This window comes from Mchenga conophoros, linkage group LG9 (assembly GCF_057382185.1).
Source record: "Mchenga conophoros isolate Kocher_MC1m ecotype Shallow Benthic linkage group LG9, M_conophoros_male_GT1.1, whole genome shotgun sequence".
NCBI classification, from domain to species: Eukaryota; Metazoa; Chordata; class Actinopteri; order Cichliformes; family Cichlidae; genus Mchenga; species Mchenga conophoros.
In genome coordinates, this window is record NC_140534.1 from 17,903,547 (window position 1) to 17,921,898 (window position 18,352).

The following is an 18,352-nucleotide window of genomic DNA, read 5'->3' on the forward strand; positions in this document are numbered from 1 at the left end:
GAAGCACTGAAAAGTACAGAAGAAAGTGTGTGTGTAAATGTGGCATGTTGTATAAAGTGCTTTGAGTGCTCCAAGAGAGTAGAAAAGCACTATATAAGAATCTGTCCATTTACCTTTTCTGTGGCTCTCTTTTTATCATGCTAAATCCCTGTGGTAACTTAAGCTGGATACATAACCTGGTTAGGAACAGGTTATGTTCTGAGTTTTAGTTTAAATTCATAAAATTTCTTTCACTTACAGCATGTTTGAAGTGCAGTATCAATTCTCTGCTGGGCAAATACATATGCATGAAACATGGATGTTAAATTATCCAATTCTTTATATGCCCTTTATTGATGGAATCCATCTGTGGTTACTGCACAGTACTGCATCTAACATAAATGTATATTTTGAACAGGAAAGTAAATTAATTGATATACCGAACTGTGCAAAGGTCCAGTCCTTGAACAAAAGGCAGCCAGCATCCAAAGGAGGGCTTCAAAAAGCCTGAAAAACTAGTCTTACTTATTCTTATACCTCAGAAAGAAAGCTTGTCTAAGTGACTTCAGGCTCTGTTGAATAAAGAAAAAAAATGGTCATTTCAAGTATCAAATTTGTTTGCATGTTTCAATAAATCACTGCAGCTGTTTCCCATTTTCCTAGCAAGCTATGAAGAAATCAAGTGACTTTTACATATACATACACAATGATACAGTTGCACTGTAAGTGGTGGGCTGACAGGGTAAAAATCTATACTTGTGTACTAGAAGTAGTCACGGGCCTGTGTGTGGTTTTATCCTATTCTGCAATGATTCTTAAATAAATTTGGCATCTGTTGCAGTAAATATGTGAAGAAAGGGAGCTCTTAATTAGTTCATCTGGGAAACAATTGATCAGTTCATCAGAGGCTAATGTGGACTCTTTGTCAATAACATGGATCCCAGAGGAAACAATGCCAATACATCTGGATGTCAGTTAACAAGCTTTTGTCTCCTCAGGTTTGGGCTGACTTGTCTTGAATATAAAACAAAACATGGGCCGTTTTCATTACCTACATTAATTACTTATTTTTTTCTTTCTTTATTTATCCATTTAGTCATCTCTTCATCTGTCATTAGGGATCCTATTTGTGGATACTCTGAGCTGCCCTACCCTTGTTCTAAATGAACTATGCTTCTGCAGCAATTCAGCTTGATTTCTTTTGATTTGGTTTAAATTTGCACAAAAATACACCTTACTCTGTTTAACAGTGGCAGGCTCAGTCTAAATAAAGGAATACCAGCTATAGCATAGTAAAGTTGGGTTTCCACAAAAATACAGCTTTCAGTGGGGGGAAAGAAAAACATTCATAACACTGCCTTTGAACTTTATGGATCCTTTTCAAGTCTTACTTAAACTGTGGACATCAGTACTTGTGGTCTTTGATGTTGTGTCTCTCTGATTAAAAGGAGGCAAGAGTGTGAATCTCAGAGCAATCTGATTTGTTTACTGTGGGCAACTTTAGAAACAAGGACTGATATTCTACTTTCTGAAAAGAATAAAATTAACCAGGTGAGATGTGGACATCAAAAGACATTAGTGTTCTTTTCGAATGCTGATCTTCAGGTTTAACATTGAGGCTTGTTTGCTGTCATGGGTAATGTGATTTAGAGGTATGTTTGGCACGGATGGCAAAAATCCCACCTAATCGCCTTTCATAAATGTCAGGAAAATTTGCAATACTGTGCTTGTGTGACCGAAGGACTGCAGAGGAAAAGGCTCAGCGGGGACTCGGAGAGAACACAGAGTACGCACAGCATAAAGGTTACACATTTTTACAGGGATTGTTGCTTTTTCCAATTTGACATTTCGTTCTGATGATGATGACTTTAATGTGACTGATGTGATAATGTCAAGGGTCTTCTGCTCTGCGGACGATGGAGGCTTGGCATTACGAGAGCCTTGCTTCAGATCTATTCAGTATCAAAGAGTCACCTCCCACACAGACACACAGATAAATGAAAACACCAAGCGCTATAGATAGCAGATGAACACCATCGTTTGATTAAAAAAAGAATGACCTCCTGAATTTGGACTGCACCTTATTCCAAAATAAAACTTTGAGATCCCCCTTCCTTTAGTTCTCATTTTCCTATCACCTCTCCTGATACTCACTTGGTGCCTCCGTACATGGATGAAAGCTTTTGCGTAAATTCTCAAGGGTGCTCCCCTGACAAAATAAATAAATAAATAAAATCTACCCAAAGCCAACCTTTTGTACTTACTACTAGAGAATTATTTTATATTTTATAGCAAGAAACATGACTCCTCCATGCCCAATTTGTCCTGGGGTGTGTTACTGAAAGAACCTGCTGAAGGCTACTGAACACTAGACAGGGATCTGGTGGGTCTAATCTCTGCACTATTGTAGCTCTGTCCAATAAAGTAACAAATACTACCTTTGGTGTTACATAGAGAAAAGACCTGGAGGCTTACAGACCTCCAAAACTACATGAATAAGCTATATGCGAGTAAAACATAGTATTGATCATTGATCATTAAAATATTGATCATTTTGAGAATAAATTTGAAATTTTGAATGACTTTAAAGTCAAAAAAGCATTTTAGGAATAAAATCTAAATACAATTTTGACAAAAAGTTGAAATATGATTTTGAGAAAAAAGTCTAAGAAAGAAAACAAAAACTTGGAAGAGTTGGATTTGTACAAAGTGAAATCACTGGCAATGGACAGATGGAAGGATACCAATGTTTATACCCTAGGGCCTAGTGCAAGAAAGACGATGTATGTTTTATCACAAGACACAATAAGACAGATCATCACTTTGTTTCAATAAGTCAAGTCATTTTGTAGTGAGTATAAGAGCCATGGTAGTTGTTTGACTTGAAGCAACAACTGTAATCTCAACATTTTGACATTTTTAATCAAAATACTATTTAGAGTTTCATCTTGAAATTTCTATTTTAATCTCAAAATGACTGGGAGTTAAGGATATGCTCTACCCATGCTAGCTGGGAGCTCCAGGTGGATAGATTCATGGACACCATGCACCCAAGAGAGGCCTACAGCTCCTGGATTGTCCTCTCCGCCTGGCCGTTAGTCTGTGCAACCCAGAACAAGGACTAACCTGGGCTGCCAGCGGGGAGCAAAACTCTTTCCAAACTGAGGGCCACATGATTGGTCATCCATTGCAGAGCACTGAAGCGAAGCATATAGCTGGGTTAATGTGTCCTGTTTTGTTGATACATCGAGCAGCAGAGCTTCATGTCTCACCATCAAGGAAAACAGAGTTGAGTCAGATGAGTTCATTTATGGCTCAGAGAGCATGAAGGACTAAAAACTCAGAGTAGAATGCAGTTTTGTGAATTTATTTGCAGTGATGTGAATGTCAGACTGAAGGAAAGTCCTCAGTATTTGAAGGGAGTTGACTGATCACAAGATGAGGAGCAGGTGAGTTGATAACCGCAGGTGTGCCAGGCTGGAGGGTGGCCACCAACAGGTTCCCACCTCTGAAGGGTATGGTGCAGTTATCACACACCCCCCCACACAAGACACAGAGAGAGAGGAATTAGAGAGCCAAGGTGGAGAGTAAGAAAAACTGGGTCGAAACCGATCCCAACAACACAAAGGTCATACTTTTATAATTTAGGGAAATGCTATTTTTTTTTGTTTTGGTTTGTTTAAATAGAGATTTCTGACAAAGTTAAAAAGCCTTGATGCAATAAACAAATTTAAAAGGCACTTTTATGCTTTTAAAACCTAAAAACAAGTCAAACTCAACACAAGAGGAAGGTTAATGTGTCCCTAATATTTCATCATAGTGTGAAACCAGCTTGTCAAGGCAAGCAAATCACATTTTAAATTCAAATTTCTATAGTAGCTTGGCTACTCAGGATGGCATTGTTTACATTTGAAACAAGCTTATGTGCAGTCTCCTTGTAATGGTCAGTCTTATCTCTCTTTGCACTTCGCTCATTAGTTTGGTTGACACGTAGTGGGTTATTGCTGGGGACTTGTTCTGTGGCTTGTACTGCATATAAAATTCAAAAAGGTTATCAGGCTGGACAGTACCCAGGAGAGGTTTTGATTCATGGTGACCAATTACGTCACAAGTCGCACAATGTAGAGTACAAGCAAATTGAATCACTTTGATCAATACTTTGGCAATAAATATCAAGTAATAAATGTTATGGTTTATGATTTGTTACTTGCTGGGAACACACGTGTTCTGTGTGCTTAAGACGATCCATTTAAAACAGTTTAAAAAGTCAGGCAAAAACATGATTTGAAACAAAAGCCAAAAGATGAGGCCAAATAAAAAGTTAAGGTGATGTAAAGATTATAAGAGAGAGAAAAAAATAGATAGATAGATAGATAGATAGATAGATATTGTTATTTAATTTCTCGACATACTTTTAGACTATTGCAATGTATTTTAATTTGATACAAATGTATTGCTCCATTGGCAGCAACCACCCACAGTTAACTTACAGTAAAGCTACCAAACTATTCCAAGTTTAACTTTTTTGTAGAGTTTGACACACATTCATATTTGCTGAATTAATATCTAAAAATGAGTTTTACAGTGCATTTAAGGGGCAGTCACAGTGGTTCTTATTCAAATTAAACAGCCAATTTGGGATTTAGACTGCTAAACTTCTCTTCACAAGCACTTTTGCTTCACATTTCTAGGCTACTGTCCCCAGTGAACTGAACTAACTGCTTAGAGCATGAATAATGCTCAAAAAGCCTTAGTAGCACAAGAATATGTCTAGTTGAGAAAAGGAAAACAGGGATTTTAGGAGGATGTGCTTTTTCTTTTTTACCCTTTAAGTTGAAGCTCATTTCCATTAATAGTCTCAAATAGGCAAACATTTCGTCCCTGTTACCCAGCTATTTGAATTACACTGAGACAACTGAACCTGTGTCAGTGTAATTGATGGTCTTCACTTACTGCTGCACAAGGTGAGTAATGGCAGTCTTTCCCTCTGTTGCTGTTTCTCCCTGCATCCAGTAATGGCTCCTCTGAGAACAATAATGGCATCCAAGATGGGCAGTCAACTGCTAATACTATCATCTCTCTGTTACTTATATAAGCTGGACTGACATTTCAGGCACTGCAAAGAGTTCTGTCTGAATAGGATTCCTGTAGAAATAATATCTCACCTGTAAGGCATGGTTGAGATAATGTGGATAATCTCAACTTTTCCCTGAGTGAGCAGCTAAATGTGTTTGGTTAGATTACAGTAACTAAAAGGCCTGCCAGCTGCTGTAATTACCTTTTCTAAGTACCATGTGAATACCAACCTTAGATAGGCTATTTGGCAGAACAGGCATCTAGAGAGAGGAATGATGATCCGAACAGATCTGCCTTATTTTCCTTAAGGGTCTAGCGGGTGCTCAGAAGACCTACCCCCACCAGGAATAACGGCTGTTGGAAAATAGATGTGTTTGAAGTGTAAATATCCCACAGGTCAAAGACTGCAACAGAGAACTCAGATAACAGTATATTTTTACCCATGCAAAAAAAAAAAGAGACTTTGATCCATTTCACACACTTTATTCTTCCCAGACTGCAGACAATGGATCTCCCAGCAGTGCTTATGAGTAAAGTTTGAAGCTATATTAGGAGCAGTCTGGGCTGAGTTTGTCTAGGAAATGCAAGCCAGAATGAAGGTGTGGAAGTTGCAGATGCTGTCATGTAAATAAAACCTCACTGACTCATGACAAAAAAAACCTTCTTGTTTCTATCATTAGCACCCAAATGTTTTGTGAATGTTTTCTTTTAAAGATTTTAAAGTGACTTTTACACTTTTACAGTGAGTGCAAAAGCTGGATGTGCTGGAAAACACTTTAATTATTGCTTTTGAATTCACAACAGGCAAGAATTTGCATCTTTTCATGTATTACAAAAGTTGATGGAGGAGGTCAGGTCAGGCTAATACAGAGGATGGGTCAACAGGTCAGCAAGCAAACAAGGTATCATACTAGGAGGCCTAAATTACTCTAACACACTTAACAGTTTAACAGTCCTGCAAGGAATTGACAGGCGAACCCGGGTTATATACTGGTAGATGAGTCAAGCAGAGTTAATACCACAACTGCAGACAAAAAAGAAAGAACAGAGAGAAGGCAGGTCCGAACTAAGAGGATGGAAGGACCGTGACATATCGTGATGGAAATCACTCATGCCCTACGCTGAACTTAGTTATCTTTGGAGAAAATAATAATGAGTTGTAATATTATTTTTCTTGTTTAATATGCTTGCACAATCTTCATCTTATGACATGAAAACAGGAAACGTGTATGTACTCCTAGGTAGTCTTATACTTGAATCTTCCACCTCTACAAGCTGCTGATTTATATGTAACCTTGAATTAATAAGCAAATGGAGAACAGCGACCTTTCCTTAACCCCAACAAAGTGCCTGAATACACCAATAAACATGTCAGTTACACTGTAAGAATGGAAATTTAAACAAAAGGGTAATACACAGTAACACATTTCAATACTATGTTCTCAGGTTTTGACTTGCTGATTAACAGTGTCACTATTTAATATATTATTTATTGCAAAAACTCCTCAAGGAGACGGGGTTAATTATGCACTATTAGAGTATACACAATCTAACTGGATAATTAATTTATCATCAACTTCTTGTTAGTTAATAATACATTTTACAATGGATAATATAGCCTTGTCTTATTGGAGTGTTTGTGTTGCTGTGTTGTGGACGTTTTTTAATTACTTTTAGTAATTTTCTCCATGGGTGCCTGGAGGTAAATAAAACCCTCTTGTTAGGAAACATAGCCACATGTACAGGTAAAAAAATAAAGAAACCATTTTAGGCTGAAGATGCAGGGAAAACACATAGAAAAGGATTTATCATTTGTTTAGATACCTTTCAAGATGGTTACAATACGAAATACACTGTGTGCTCTAAGTTAATTGTCACTCGAGGCCGTAGTTTATGTCCCACCTTACATCATCAGCATTTGCCATATGTTTTTTCAGCGTTTTCCTTGTTAGTTAACCCCTTAGATAAACACTGGAGACAACACCCCAAAGAAAATGCAGTAGAAAGTGTGACCTAGATTAAGAAGACAGTGAGTGAACCATCCAAATCAAATCAAATCAAATCAAATCACTTTTATTGTCACATCACATGTGCAGGCACACTGGCACAGCACATGCGAGTGAAATTCTTGTGTGCGAGCCCCACAAGCAACAGAGATGTGCAAACACAACAACACAAACGAGCAAAATACAAGAATGGCCAACCTGAAACTAATAAATATATGTACAATATATAATAGTGTATGCATTTCTGGATGTGTATACTAAATATTTTCCTACGTGTGTGTGTGTGTGTGTGTATACACATTTTTACAAATTAAATAGTAAAAAAAAAAAAAAAATAATAATAATAATAATAATAAAATATATAAAATATACAGAGTTGAATATGTGCAAAACAAGTGGCATTTATATACAGTATGGAGTGCATAATGTTGAAGTTCCAGTAGTGAAGCTGAGGTGTCTATGACGTGTTCAGCAGTCTGATGGCCTGATGGAAAAAGCTGTCTCTCAGTCTGCTGGTACGGGACCGGATGCTGCAGAACCTCCTTCCTGATGGAAGCAGTCTGAACAGTTTATGGCTGGGGTGACTGGAGTCCTTGATGATCCTCCCCGCTTTCCTCAGGCACCGCTTCCTGTAGATGTCTTGGAGGGAGGGAAGCTCACCTCCAATTATCCGTTCAGAGCACCGCACTACTCGCTGGAGAGCTTTGCAGTTGTAGGCGGTGCTGTTGCCATACCAGGTGGTGATGCATCCAGTGAGGATGCTCTCAATGGCACAGTGATAGAAGGTCCTGAGGATGCGGGGGCTCATGCCGAATCTTTTCAGTCTCCTGAGAAAGAAGAGGCGCTGCTGCGCCTTCTTCACTGTTTTGTTTGTGTGTACTGACCACGTAAGATCCTCAGCCAGGTGTACTCCAAGGAACCGGAAGCTGCTCACTCTCTCCACAGCAGCGCCGTTGATGGTGATGGGGGTGTGTACTTCTCTGCACCTCCGGAAGTCCACTATCAACTCCTTTGTCTTTGCGACGTTGAGGGTGAGATGGTTGTCTTGACACCAGTGGGTCAGGGCGCTGACCTCCTCCCTGTAAGCCGTCTCATCACCGTTGGTGATAAGACCCACCACTGTAGTGTCGTCCGCAAACTTCACAATGATGTTGGAGCTGTTAGTGGCTGTGCAGTCGTAGGTGTAGAGTGAGTACAGGAGAGGGCTCAGTACACACCCCTGTGGAGCACCAGTGTTCAGTGTGATGGGGGATGAGGTGATGCTGCCCAGTCTGACCACCTGGCGTCTGTCAGACAGGAAGCTAAGGATCCAGCTGCAGAGGGAGCTGCTCAGTCCTAGATCCTGCAGTTTCCTGTCCAGCTTCGAGGGAACGATGGTATTGAATGCTGAGCTGTAATCTACAAACAGCATACTCACATACGTGTCTCTCTTCTCCAGGTGTGACAGGGCAGTGTGTAGTGTCAGGGCTATGGCATCATCAGTGGACCTGTTGTGGCGGTATGCAAACTGTAGAGGGTCCAGTGAGTCGGGTAGTGCAGAGCAGATGAAGTCCCTGACCAGCTTCTCGAAGCATTTGCTTACGATGGGGGTCAGGGCTACAGGTCGCCAGTCGTTCAATGAGGAGATGGTGGAGGATTTGGGTACAGGGACGATGGTGGCCATTTTGAAGCAGGCTGGGACTACAGACAGAGAGAGGGAAAGGTTGAAGATGTGCGTGAACACTCCAGCCAGCTGAGCCGCGCATGACCTGAGGACGCAGCCGGGAATCCCGTCCGGACCAGTAGCTTTGCGTGCGTTCACCTTCCTGAAGCACTTCCGCACATCCTCCTCAGACACAGTGTGCGCACTGACGTCATCCGCGGTGCGCACACTGTCCGGTCTCATGGTGTTCCATTCGTCTGGATTGTGCAGTTTCCCCATCACACCTCCAAAGAACATAAAGCATCAAATCATGGATTTTGCCTATCCCTTTACATTTAACGTATAAAATGCCAGCAATGCTAGAATGGGCGAATTGAAATGTAGTACCCATAGAATAAGACATGTACAAAACTCTCAATTGTAGCAAAAGGTTATTCAAAGTTAAGCAACTTACCGTTGGAATGAATTCCAACAGCCGGGCCACGGTTTCCACCAGCAATCTGGTGAGAAAACTACAGGTTACTAGTAAAGCAACTTTCAAGTACTGAAGCTGCCTTCTTGTCACGGGGGTTGCCACAGCATGGGCATCTTCCTCATAGTGAATATCTTAATATGATGGGAAAGATGGTTTGATGTGTAATTTGTGAGAAAGCTAAAGAAGGTCCAAGTAGTTCCACACTTGGAGAGAGTGGGCAGGTAAGTGAGTGGAACTGGTGGGCTGAATTGTCAATTTGTAGTTGAAGCAGAGAGCCAAGGATGAAAGTTAAGATGTGATGAGAGTCATTCCAGGTAAGTGTTTCCTTCAGTTTAAGTTGAGGTTTTTTTTTGTTTTTTTGTACTAACGGTTTACCATTTCACCAGCTGGAGTAGGAGCACACCAGTGTTAACAACCGGCCTGTGTATGGAGGTGACAGTGCACAGTAGTAATGATGAACAGGAGTGATGGCTGAATCAGCAGGAAAAACACTGTTTCCAGGCAAGGGGCAGGTCACTTCTGAATCAACTTCAGCTGTATATGAGGAAAGAAAGAGACACACAGAGATCAGGACAGAGGGAAACGAAATACGCAGGAAAAAAAGAGACAAGAAAGCTGGGGCCTGCCCACTATGGCAGGTGGCTGTAGCTCAGGTGGCAGAGCAGGTCAGCCACTAATCAGAAGGTCGGTGGTTCGATCCCAGGCTGCCTCCTGGCTGCATGTCAAATATCCTTGGGCAAGATACTAACCCCATATTTGCCTACTGGTGTTGGTTAGAGGGCCCGGTGGCGCCTGTGTCCAGCAGCCTCGCCTCTGTCAGTGCGCCCCAGGGCAGCTGTGGCTACAATGTAGCTTGCCATCGCCAGTGTGTGTGAATGGGTGAATGACTGAATGTAGTGTAAAGCGCTTTGGGGTCCTATGGACCAGAAAAGCGCTATACAAATGCAGGCCATTTACCATGGCAGTTTTCTACCAGCTGGTTCTGCATCTTTGTTGGTGTATGAACCATGGACTTAATCTTTTTATTCCCTCTTAACACATAAGCATACTACATACTATAAACTGATAACACGTGACTTGTGGATCGACCATTTACCCCTAGTACAGGAAGTCTGCCCCGGCTCTCTGTTTAAAGGGGCCAAGTACTGGATTCAAAGGGGTGTGCCTGGAACACACTGCCTGACACTCACACTTTCCTACTCTTAATATATACAGTACTTTTCTGGGTCTCACAATCAATCTGAACAGTGCTCTACTGCACTTCCTCTTTCCTCAACACATACAAAACCTGGCAAATTTCAAGCATTACAATTACTTCATTCAGGGGCAGATCTACTGTGGTAGCATGGGGTGGTATGTACCACCATAAAAAAAATTCTCTTAGTGCCACCCTAGTCTTACATATTGTTTTTTTTAATTAAAAATCAGCTACCATTAATATTTTGAGCTAGTCTAGCTACCACTAATACAGAATATGAATAAAATATATTGCCCCCACCAAAATAGCTTTTTTCTATGTTGTCACTAACAACCGACACACCAGCCTATGACCATGCTGCAATTGTACATATTAGAGAATGTAACACCATCATAAAAAGGATGGATGTTAAACCGTTTGTTCTGCTCTGGGATGCAGATGAGCCAGGGGATCTTAATCTCCTTGACGGGCTATAAAGTAAATCTTTTGTCAACATGTTAACCTCTAATCTTTAGACAACTGTGTATTGTACTGTAGCATCCAAATCTAAAGCTTAGCTGAGGGAGCAAATTTTCAGCCACTTCACTAAAGTTCTACAATTAAGTTGTGAACAATACTGCAACAAATAAAATCTTAGTTTAACTTTACACCAATTGGCTTTTAGTGGGCAATTTTCTAATTAGAAAAAAATGTGCTGCACTAAAGTGGAAAAAGCTTAGCATGACATAGTCTGGGACAAAAAATCCCCTCATGGCTACAAAATAAGAAATGGTGTTTTAACAAGGCAGTCACATCATTTTAACTCAGAAAAAATGTCATGCTGGCTCTGCTTTTACCCCACTCGGTGTTTGTGCAACTGCAACTCCAGGCTTCTTGTAAGCTTTTTCTTGTGTTAAAGACCTGGTTGACCTCAAATTTTCTGCTTCTAAATTCAGATAAAACTGAGGTTATTGTGCTCTGCCCTAAAAGTCTTAGAAATGCGGTATCTAGCCAGATACTTTGGATGGCACTACATTAGCCTCCAGTAACACTGTGAGGAATCTTGGAGTCATTTTTGACCAGGATATGTCCTTCAATGCACATACTAAACAAATATGTAGGACTGCTTTCTTCCATTTGTGCAATATCTCTAAAATTAGAAATATTCTGTGTCAGAGTGACGCTGAAAAAACTAATTCATGCATTTATTACTTCTAGGCTAGACTACTGCATTTCATTTTAATATCAGGATGTCCTAAAAACTCCCTGAAAATCTATTGGTTGATCCAAAATGCTGCAGCAATAGTAGTGACTGAGCACATTTCTCCTAAACTTGCTTCCCTTCATTGGGCCCCTGTCAAATCCAGAATTAAATTTAAAATCCTGCTTCTCACATACAAATTCTTGAATAATCACGACCCATCTTATCTTTCTCTGTAGTTTTTGTAGGGTATCTTACAATTAAAAGCACCTTGAGGCAACTGTTCTTTTGATTTCGTGCTATATAAATAAAATTGAATTTAAAAAAAAAATTGAGTTGTAAATCTTTAAGGGCAAATGTTTTCATTCTGCCATAGCTTTAACAGCTGCCTTCTTTTATGTAGTGTAATCAAATAAGCCCACAAATCATATTCAAAAATTCTGAGACCTTGTAATATAGATACAATGCTGATCAACAAAGTACTAAGGAATTGTGAACACTATCCAATGAAGTAAACAACATTCATGCAGGAAAGGGATTGCTATATATTAGACTGTAAGTGAATAGTCATTTCTCCATGTCAGTAATTTGAAAGTGGGAGAAATGGACAGGCATAAAAACCTGAGCAACTCTGACAAGGGCTAAATTGTTAAGACCAGTGAACTGTGTCAGATTGAGGCTGAATAGCAACCAATGCTGAACCAAGAAATCATCATCATGGACTGGCACTAGAACAGCCCATGTTTCTGTGGGTTGGTGCCATTTGATATTATGCAGCAGCAGTCATGATGTTTCAGAGTAGGAGATGTAGATGCAGTTATTATAAATTGTAGGTTTCTTAACTCTGCGTCATCATATTTCTCGGTACTTGTACGTCGAACTAGGGGTTCTAGTCCAGAAGAGAGATAGATCCATTGGTCCATCACAACATGGTAGTAATGTAAATGATAAATGGACTTCGTGTAGAGTATACAGCACTTTTCTATTAGGTTTTTACAGTATACATAAAGCATTTTTTCTAGCACCTTTAACTCAATGAAAAATCAGCGTGAGTTTTTTAGGTTTCCCAGCACCAAAACACAATGTGGATCTTAATTAGTTAGCTTGTTATTATTGGGCAACTATTTACTACACTGTTAGCCCCCACTCCATGAACAGTATTGTAATATCTTTCATAAATATTTCTTTAGTGATCCACTTGGTGCTGTTGGGTTGTTTGAGACTCCCAGGCTGTAGTTAGAAGCAAAAATCTAAACAGCAGGACAGCAGGAAACAGAAGCTTATGCAAATCAAATTTGTCCAACAGTGAAGTTTCTTTGGTCTCGAAAAACAGATACAGCAAGAAAATCAAGGATGTTTTTTTTTGAAACAATATAAAAGAACAATAATCTTATGGTAAGAGCACTCTCAGCATGGCACTGAACGAATTAACGGATAACAGTCGTACTTCACAGAGCAGCAGCAGTTTGGGGTTTCGTCAGTGCAGCTTGAAGAGAGATGAATTTACATGAAGAGAAAACATTTGAAATGTTCAGGAAGGTTTAAATTTATCTACAAGCCTTGACTAAAATTCCAGAAACTGATACCGATCTTAGGTGACAAGAAAACAATAAATAAAAGAGTGAATACTGTTTCCTGGATGGATGAAGCAATTTCACAGTTCTCTGTGCTGAAATATTGTTTATGGCATTAACATATCATAATCTGTTGTCAACAGAGAGCTCTTTTACGATACGATACAAAAAAACAAAACAAAACTAAATGACATCCAAATATGTGTTCTGCAGGGATTATCACATTGGTTGATCAATGCAAGCTTGTTTTACCCATCGTTTCAACGTTGGGGGTGTTTATTGTTCAGCAATTCCTTCAGATTATCAGTAAAACACTGTGGAGATATGACAAATGGAAAAGCCATGCTGTTTAGTGTTTTCAGCGCAACAGACACAATCTAATTTAAGAGAGCATCTTCAGCTCTACACCAAAGTTTTTGTAGCCAAACAAATACGCCTGGATTAATAATTGTAGGTGATACATACTCTTTAATGGCATACTGAACGTTCTAAAAAATGGGTTATTCATTTCATAAATTAATGTTTATTTAAAGAGTAAGTGTACACCTCAGTCTCTACCAAGCAATATTGTAAAAGAGAAATGTTAGGCAGTACTAAAGCTGCTTTTTAGGATTCATAAATAACTTTTGGAAAGATATAAACTCTTCCCAAAAGTGTTTTTATATTTTTCCTTAGAGTGACTTGCAAATCATCTCAATCATCATCAATACATTTAAAAAAAACAACAAAAAAAAAAACATTTCCACAACTGACTGCCAGCGAATGCAGCCGGAGAGCAAAAAGATACACATTTATCATAGGATCTACAGATCATTCCTGCATTTATATTAGAAAATGCATGCATCTAGAATCAGATCAACAAATATGATTTGCAGAGGTCTGCCAGAAATGCTCGTGGACTCTCAGTGCTGGTTACAAGCCCAGTTAAATGGAAAGGTTTGCAAAATCAAATGTGCAGATCATCAGGAATGAGATTTCCATATTGGAAAGAGGTTTCAGAAGTACCGTATACCAAGTGTAATGTACGGTGGTGGAAACTTTATAGTTTTGCTGCATAAGGGACTGGGTAGCTTGCCAGATATCTGTTAAACAGTTGAAGTTAAACTGGAAGCTGAAGAAGGAGTGCCTCAAAAAGAACAAATGGATAACTGGGGAACAGGCTTCTCAGTGCTTTGATTTGAATGGCTTTAAAATCGTGCATCAGGATGTCAACTAATAAAGAGACTGGTGGAGAGTATATGCACAGATTATACATTTTCCATAAAATAACAGTGTGTTTAATTAGAGCTGCAGGATAAATTATTACAGGTCAATCAACAGATCATTGCATTCACATTTAAACTGTTCTTGCTTTGAATTAAAACAGTTTACAGAAAAATGTTGATACACCTGAGTGCATTTCCTCAAAGCTATATATAAATTGAGTCACTTCATTAATTGTACCTGCACATTGGATGTGAAGACTACTTTTAGCAAACTAATCAGCAGCTGTTAAATCCCCTGAAATGGTTTCCATACAGCACTTTTTTTCCACTTTGGAAAAATAATTGCACAAGAGGATATCATACCTTTTGTCCATTTATTTAGCCGTTTTCCAAACAATGTTCTTATTCACAGTGGAATGTGATTGTGTGAATGATTTCAGAGTCAGAGTGAGAATACTGTAATCCCAGAGGAAATCATATGGTCACAGTTGCTCTAAGAGCAGGGCTCATATTCTTGAGGGTTGGCCTTCATGCATTAGTTATACTGCAGTTTGTGGTGTGTTTTCAGGTGGTTGAATAAGCTAGCTGCCTTGCTTTGTGGCTGGATATACAAATATAGAGCACTGTCTGATTTTCTTGGTTGACATTACATCTGTTGTAGTAGTCCAAAAAAACTTAAAGCTGCACTGTTAAGGGAAAAGCAGTGATTGGTAGAGGCAGGCATGTAGTTACGTGGTGATTTAGGGAGCATGATTTGCTTTTGTTTTATGTTCTGTTGGTGCATTTTTCACTCTTTTGTGTTTTCTTAGTAAGAAGCCAAAATTTTATGATCAAGGTTAAACTTTGACTAATTGTGGAACCCTATATTTCATTATATTTAGGTAACTTAGTAATTTCCCACCTATCACTAATCTTATCTTTTGGTCCTATCGAAGAGGATTCAATGTTTGTGCGTCCAGATATGTGCCATGTAACAATCATGCCATTTTTTTTAAACACCAGTAGTCTGCATGCCAGATTTTTCTAACTAACTACATAAAATTCAAAACCAAATACAGGCTGATGAAAATGTCATTTGTTCTTCTGGAATTCAGTCATGAAGCAAAGTATTGAACACATTAAAACGTTCACCTGATGATGCCGATTACAAATCATCCAGAGTGAATGTCAGTATCAAATGTGAAGGCAATCCATCCAAGAGACAACTTTTATTTAAAGGCATAAAGGTGAGCTTGATTGTAGCACTTGAGAAAGAGTCAGGGGTCTTCCATGTCAATTTCAGCTTGTGCTAGTTGGTGCGCTCACTAAGAAGAGCAGAGTTCAAGTTGTACAGACACACAACTTCCAAGTTTATTATAAAATACATTTCCTTACTGTAAGTTCACTACAAGAGACAAGAAAAATCTCTACATAAAGTTCAACTGTAACTAACCTGCTCTTAATGCTGCTGCTGCTGTGCACGGAGCCCAAGGCGGCAGCCTTTATTTAAAACAAAGGAGGAAACATATAGAAGCCAAAGATAATTGTGGTCTCAGTAATTAAATAGCTTTGGCTTGATGTATTGGAAAATGCTGAGCTTTTAAGCCACCGGGCCCTGCTCATTTACTAATCCATACTGCAGGAAATGCAAATGTCGTCTCCTGTCTCACTGCTGTGGGGGAGAATTGAACACTGCGATAGACATCGTAGCCCGGAGAGGAGCAATTACATTACTTACATTATTGTAAACTGATCATGTGTGAAAAAAAATAATGCAAGACGGGAGTTCAGCAGGAGAGCTGACCGAAGTTCCCGAGTTCAGTTCAATACGTTTCATTTTCTCTTCCATGACTCTGGCTGCTGGATCTATTTCACTCCAACTGCTTTTCTATAAGAGGCCTGACCGCTTTATGATACCAGAGACGACTTCATTGGCACATTCGTCTTCATAAAGCCATTAAAGGGAAACTCCAAAGCTATTTATAATGTATTTTCAATTGGAACATTGCATTTTGTGCTCAGAACTTTTCTGAAACTGCTTTAAAAAGCATCTCAAGAACCTGCAAAACTAAATTTCCCTTGGTGTTTTTTTTTTGGTGCATGTGGCAGACCTTAATGTAAAACACAGCTGTAAAACCTTTTTCTTGACAAGATGCTTTGTGTTTGTATGGGTTTTTAGGCACATAAATGCTATGGCTCCATCTATGACCACTTTGGCACATACTGAAGTAAAATTCCCATGAAATTGGTTGTAGATACTTCTCTACAACTAGTGCAAATCTTCACATAACGCTTTTCCTTTTGCAATAGTGCATCAACCAAGGTACCTCTTTCTTCAGTGAAATATGGTGGTGTGGTACACAGGGTACACACTGACAGGTTACCAGTCCATCACAGGGCTAATACAGACCAATTGTGTAATCAACATGTAAATTGATAGGTTCATAGCATAAACCTATTCACTGGAACGTTCAAGACAATTTACTACACAGCAAAAGCAAGACACAAGTAGGCAAAGTTCTTTGTGTTACTCATGCATGAGGGAGGCCTGCCTGGAGCCAAGTGTCGTTCCACCCACTTGACCTCCGTCAGACTCTCAGCCAGGTTCCCCATAGCATTCCTTTTATTGTGGTTACATGAATATGCATAGGTTCATTAACATATGACGTTTCATATAGGTATACATGTGGGATCAAGATGTGACCCCGTGAACACTCCCCAAAGCTGGTGCCAGGAGTCTAGCAGTCCATCTAAACAAAAGGCTCTTATACTTAACCAGATACAGAGTAGGTGTCCTTCTATACCATAAATCAGTAAGAGCAGATATAACCTCTCTCCTGACCTTAAGTTGTGTGTGCATGCCAGAGTGCTCTGGGAGGCACACAGTCTCCACAGACTACTAGGGATCAAACCTCTACTAACATGACATTGGTTATAAAACACTAAGCATATATGAGTAGATATTTCTAAGCATAAATGACAATAAACAATACAAATCTAACACAAATCTTAGTAACACTTACACCATAACAGGCGATGTCGTTGTTTGCATTTAATTTGCATGCACCATGAGTTCAACATACCCATGGTATCTTTCAATCACCAATCACAATTATAGATAAATCTCTTGGCAACAGAGGGGCTTAGAGGGGTTTTATATAGCGCCAAATCACAACAACAGTTGCCTCAAGGCACTTTAAGCTAATAATAGTTCGCTAGTAGCTAATAAATCTTGAAAAAATAGTGCAGCGCCGCTGCTGCAGATAATTCAGTGGAAATAGAAATAAGAGTGTGTGTGCATGTGTGTGGGAGGGAAAGTGCTGTAGAGCGGTCATATCGTATTAAAAGTGTGTTCTTTAAGCCATTTGGTCAAAAAGACCTAAACAGAGCTGTTCTTTTAATAAAGTTTATCCTATTTAAAGAAAGAAGGACTGACAAATATCAGGAGAATCTAATAGATGATGATGATTTTCATTAAATTAATCTTTAAGAGACAGTTTTAGGTGCTGCTCTCAGCTGCAGGATCAGTGGTGCTTTTCAATCGGAGAGTAAAGAAAAATAAGACCATTCAAATACAGTCTATGTGTAAACTGGATATAAGGTCAGCAAATAGGTACTGTGTACAAATTGATCTACTTTTGTACTACTGAAAACTCAGGCTTAACTCTGATCCCATTTCATAGTACAGGTCTCTGATGTGTTTGTGTTGCTCTACCACCAAAAATAAAGCTGAAGTGATCATGTTGTATTTGTAGCTAATAAATCTAGAACAAAAAATGTGACAAAGGAATACCACACAGTCTGAGGATTTTAATCAAATAATGTAAAGAAACAAATCAATAACATGTACAACTGTCTGCAAGTCAGTAGGTATGCAGTGTGTGAGTGCATGGTAAGTGTATGTGAGCGTGTGTACACAGAAAGAAAATAGAAAAATAATCCCCATCTGTCAGTCAGCGAGCTTGAGGGAGGAGAGAAGCAGAGAAGAGTGCCTGAGAGGTCTGGTAGAGATATTTTATAGTGCCCAAAGCAAGGCTA